Source organism: Conger conger, chromosome 3, assembly GCF_963514075.1.
Source record: "Conger conger chromosome 3, fConCon1.1, whole genome shotgun sequence".
Taxonomy (NCBI): Eukaryota; Metazoa; Chordata; class Actinopteri; order Anguilliformes; family Congridae; genus Conger; species Conger conger.
This window is the reverse complement of record NC_083762.1, coordinates 71,687,447-71,693,632: the sequence shown is the minus strand read 5'-3', so window position 1 is coordinate 71,693,632 and position 6,186 is coordinate 71,687,447.

The window sequence follows — 6,186 nt, the reverse complement described above, 5'->3', positions numbered from 1 at the left end:
ACACCCTTACACTGATGAACCCACTGTATTCCACAAACAAGCCGTGGATATACCAGGGTAATATCCTCTGTTTCGCCCCAGAAACTATTAATACTTGTGTGGGTCTAATGGAGATTAATGTGTACTGGCAACTGAGCGGTTCTTTGGTGAAGGAGAGAGAGAGGGGGAGCGAGGGAGGGAGGGAAAGAGAGAGAGAGGGGTGAGAGGGAGAGGGGAAACAGGGACAAGGATGAAAGATGGATGGGACGGGTGGAATTAGGAAAGGAGGAATAGAAGCAAGCCCAGCCCGAGGTGAGCGAATGTGCCGCAAACACAGAATAAAAACACGGAGCTGACACCAATCTCCTGGCGCCGAGACCTTCCCTGGAGCGCTGCGTTACAGACACGACCTCTCCTCCAGGACACAAGGGTGTGCACGGCACAGCAAAGCCAATGTTACAGCTCCACCTACAGCACAGCCACACAGGTAACCCCACACACCACCTACAGCACAGCCACACAGGTAACCCCACACACCACCTAGAGCACAGCCACACAGGTAACCCCACACACCACCTATAGCACAGTAACACAGGTAAGCCCACACACCACCTACAGCACAGCCACACAGGTAACCCCACACACCACCTACAGCACAGCCACACAGGTAACCCCACACACCACCTACAGCACAGCCACACAGGTAACCCCACACACCACCTATAGCACAGCCACATAGCTAACCCCACACACCACCTACAGCACAGTAACACAGGTAATCACACAGCACCACATTAACACCACACAGGTAACCCCACACACCACCTACAGCACAGCCACACAGGTAACCCCACACACCACCTACAGCACAGCCACACAGGTAACCCCACACACCACCTACAGCACAGCCACACAGGTAACCCCACACACCACCTACAGCACAGCCACACAGGGAACCCCACACACCACCTACAGCAGGATTAGAGTTAGTTGGATAACTGCTGACTAAAACCCAGAACACTCTTTTTACTTCAGTCCATGTTCCAGATTTGGGAGAGTTCCAGGTTTTACTGCAGTTATCCAGTTAACTCAGTTATCCGGCATCATGAAATACCCGCCTGAACCGTGCCAGTGCTGACTGCAGCCAGCAGCCCAGCCGGCTTCACCCCACAGCAGCCATAGTGACACACAGGACTGAGGGTGGGGGTCAGTCAGCCAGGATGACCTCGCCTCATCATTCTCCAGCGCCCCCCGCTGGTCAGTCTGGCACCCTCAGCCGGCTTGCTGCAGATGTGAGGAGTGTTCCAGATGTTACTCCGGTGAGAGCTAGATCAACTTGTGGACTGCGGTGAGAAAAGAAACTTGCTTAAGTGCACTTACACATTCCCAGAGGGTGCAGCAGGGAGCTCAGCCAGTGAACATGACCCAACAATTCCAAACACAGAGAAAAAGGGAAAGAAACATTTAGGCATGGCCTACATTCCACGCTGCTAAGGGGCTACATCACACACTGCAACAGAGACACTGGAGGAAGGTCCCAGTAGAGGGTCTGGGGACAGAATGACCGTCATTGAGGGTTGTTAACTTTGAGGAGTAGGTCATTTGGAATGCTGTTTTAAAAAATTATAAGTCAGTGTTCCAGAACTCCATTTACATTCAATTATGAGGGGTGATTGTTACTTCAGCATTAGATTCTAATCATAACAATAATAACATAATGACGAACAGGTCATTCAGCCCAGCAATGCTCACATTTTCCTACCAATAGATCTGACAACTTCAATGAGTTAAATGCAAAGAGGATTTAAACTCTGCACTTGCAGAACCAGGAGTGTACAGTGTGAGGGGAAAGCTTAATTCTCAGAAACAAAAAAAATTATTATTGGCAAGAGGAAGTCACCTCACCCCATTGCCATTCACCTCTAGCACTGTATGGTGTCCCAGGAGGGCCAAACACCTTCTGCCCCATGTTGTGTGAGATAGGAGGGGTCAGCAGGCTTGGCCACGGCGTCCTTGGGGTAGGGGGAGCCATTGTTATGCAACACAGTGCCCAGTAATCTCCTTACAGCACATCTGGCCAGCAGTGTGACTACATGTACTAATCACTATAATGGGGACAAATACACCAATCATTTCCTCTTATTGGTCAGGTAGTTAACTCTGATAATGTTAATATATGGTGAATAGCTCCCACACAGCATGCTACCAAGACAGTCACATTAGACTGAAGACAGAAGACACCTCTATGGGGGGAGCCGTAAAATCCTCCCACCCCACCGTAGGACACTACCTTTGTGAATATGCTGACATCGCCAAGTCAATAAGAAAATTAATCCCCTGTAAAGCTGCGAAGTCAATATTCAGCCTTCAACATGCTACCCGCTACTCTGAACCAGGGGAAAGCCAGAAGGCCTTCGGTGAACGGTTGCGGTGGGGAGGGGGGTTGTAGTCACGGTGACCAGCGAAGATCAGAGCCTAGGGACAGAGCACCCCCCCCCTCCCTCCCTCCCCCCTCACTCTTCCATAACCTGTACTGATGTTCTTACGCTCACTGTGACTATCTAACACAAACAGATCTGGGGAAAGGTTTAAGGACAATTTATTTATTTATTTTCTTTAAAGCTGTCACTCACTGCCCTCTGCTGGCAGAAATGCGCATTGCAGCACCAGCGGCGCCGGCTCTCCTTGATGGGAGACGTGAGGTCGCGTTTATCCCCGGGAGGCAAAGACGACAGAGTCGATATTTGTGCTTGTGATTAAGTGATTTATTTCATGCTACAGCAGTGTCATCAATAACAGTAAACACATCCCCAGAAAAATAAATTAATCAAAAAGTATCATGAGTTAAAGCATTAATTTGCACTTATGAGAAAGAAACGCAAAATACACACACCCGTCAAAATCTTGTGCAAGAGAAAAAAGGAAGAAACGGAATCAAAGGTTGCGAATATGTGCTTCTATGTGACGTCATTTAAGATATTGCAACGATTTCATCTGATTTGGATTTGTCTATTTTTTTTTTGCTGAATCATTATCGGAGGTAAATTGGTTACATTCATTAGTTTTCAGTGTTACATTCCACACAACCCAGACGTATAGGGCGTTGAATGTGGGCTGTGCTAGTCCGGCCAGGCCGGGCGTCAGCAGCAGGGGCAGCCCCTGCTGTGTGGAGTCGGCCTGGATGTTATCTGTGCCTCAGCTCCGGGCTGCCTTGACCTTATTTGTCTCCAATGGGCTTAGAGGAAAAAGAAAAAAGGTATAAACTGTAAATATGTTCCTCCAAGCCCAAGGCCAGCGAAGTATTGATTCTTCCATTCACATCTTATTCTCCCACTCATAAATAAGGGCTTTTATAGATGTGAATAGAATACAATAACTTTTTTTTTCTTCCAGCAACAGAAACGTTGGCAGAAAAACAATGAGGCTACACTGGCAGTTCTAGCCTTCCAGTTTACCCTTTCTGAAGCCCATCTGTAGATCACAACTACACTCGTACAACACGTTAACATCGTTACGCTTCAACGGTCTTCTAAGTTACCGAATCGCACTACAGCTACAAGTGCGTTGGTTGCGGGAAGGCAAAGCTAGAGCATTTCATTACTTGTAGAGATGGGGTACAGCCCACATTGGGCTAGAAAACGAGGCCACGGGGTAACAAAGCCAGTGTTAACGGATGTGGACGACTCCAAGGATTTTACCGAAGTTTTACGCTCATGAAATGTGACTTAATTTCCATAGTAACCGCTTGGCAGGCATAATTCTGATTCTGCGGCCCGTCACTGTTCCACATTAATTTACCAGTTTCCAAATAGTCATATATCTGCCTTATTGCACATCAGAAAGCAAAAGCTCCCGCATGAGGAAAAAAGCCACTCCGAATCATAATTAAGTCGAGTAACTGTGACAACGACCGTACTATATAAGAGCAAAATGAGTAACAATGCAGCGCTGTGCAATGGGAACAGTTCGGTACGGTAATCGCATAACAGCGGTTGCTAAGTAGCGGCTAAGGATGCGAGAGAGTCGCTTTACAAGCCTGAGACGTGAACAGGATTCACTTGCTGTGAAAAAGTTGCTAAAGCAACACATCAACAACTCCACCAAGCAACTAATTCTTATTCGGAGATTCTGTGAGCAGACTTTTCAAGCATGCGGTTTATAGAACGCGGTTCCTGATACTGTTTCTGTTTTTAATCCACTTTTCAACTTTCTGTTAGTTTAATAACACGAATGTGTGGGCACATATAGTCTAAGCGAGGTTTGAAAACAACAGGTCTAGTGTAGCACCATTTTTTCTCAGCATGATAAAAGCCTAGTTGTAACATTTAAGTAGGAAAAAAAAAAAAAAACTATCTCTCAGCAGCACCCACAAACAAACAGCTTAGTGTGAGATAAAAATATAACTACATTTGTACAGGAAAGGGGGAGAACACAGATGAGGAGAATAGTGTCTAGCCAGTCCGGAGGACAAGCGGAGCAGATTTTGGGGGCGAGGAGCTCTTCCAGGCCCGGACACCGGACACAGCTGGACAGCCCTGCACCAGAAGACTGATTTGGTGCAGTGCAGGTCAGCTGACAGGTCTCCCGTGGACCCTGCACCATTCCGTGTCCTTGTAAGAAGCCACAGCGTCGTTGGCCTGTGCGTGGTCACCGGACAAACTCCCTCACGTGAAGCAGAGACGCCATTTCCCCATGGAAAGACCCAGCAGTCTGCTCGCATGAGCCTTTGGTTTGGTTTTATCTTTTGTTTTGTTTTTTGTTTTTTTGCTATACCTCTGGACTAACCCCCCCCCCCGAGCCTCCGGTCCCTGAGACCCTCCCACGTGACAGTCCCGCCCCCCCGGTCATGTGACAGACGGATAACCGTTTCTAAGTACGGCGTTGCCTGGGTCCTGCTCCTGGCAGCCCAGAAAGACAGACGTCTAGCCCCGCTAAGGTACATGTCTGGGACCCGGAAGGTTGGTGGTTCAAGCCCCGGTGTAGCCGCGATAAGATCCACACAGCTGCTGGGCCCTTGAGCAAGGCCCTTAACCCCGCATTGTTCTAGGGGGGATTGTTGCCCCTAAAAGCGTCAGCTAAATAAGAAATGATTATTATTTTTAGTGCATTCAGAGAGTAGAAGCTACTGACATTCTCAGAGACAGAAAGACAGATGGGGGATATGGGGAGGGCGATGTTATCGCTACTCTCCACAGACTGAAAGGCACACCAAATCCTTCCCCCTATCGCCCTGGCAACCATCTCCACGGGACAAAGAAACGTGTGTTTGGGAAAGATATGACCACACCCAGACAGGCAGGGAGGGGCACACAGGGGTACGCCCCTCTTTCAAACGTTCCACTGCAACCCCCCCTCCATCCCCCAAACAAGAAATGTTTTACCGTCCGTCAGTTCAGAGTGCTTTTCCACAAGCTTATTAAGACTGCAGACCAAAGCCAGGAGGAGACCACTTAAAGACTGGAGTTTTTTTTCTTTTATGGACAGTTTAACGAGTAGTAAAAAGCTTAAAATGATGGCGTCTGCTTAAAAACGACATTCAGAACCAAAAGAAAAAGACAGAAAGATAGCCCTTAAATAAGAGGTAACAGCAGATTACCCAGCAACAGCCTAAGATGAACTCACGGTAACCAGAAACCATCAGCTGGGGGTCAGGTTCATCGTCATGACTACAGAGGGGTTTTTAAATGCAGTCTATTTTCTGCATCGGGGAAGCAGCTTTCCCACGACGTACATATAATTTAAAAAAAACAATCATCGTCAAAGAAAAAGCGTTTTTCTCTGGAAATGACAGGTAGTGTCGCTTCGAGTTCATGAACTCCATCCAGTAGGGGGCAGTGTGTGGCGTGTTTCTGTGTGATTGAAGGACTCTCAGAGGTTTTTTGGTTACTAAATGACCAGTACAAGTACGCAAGTGCAAAACGCGCAGCAGTGAAATGTTTCAGCTATGTACAGTTACTGTACGCTTGTTCTGCACCTGCGGTTCATGACTTGCTGAAATGAGGGTACAAAATGGCGTATAGGTAGAATTTGATTGAGAGCAGAAGGTTGGATTGGGCTGTATGAGTACGGGTCGGGGGGGGGCCGGGGGGGCGGAGTCGGGTTGCCCTTGGCGACGCGTCAGGCACAGGTAGGCGCGGGCAGTGCACAGCGGACGGCGAGGGTTCGAGGCCTCCACCCGACGCCAGCATCAGATATGGAGCCCTGCTG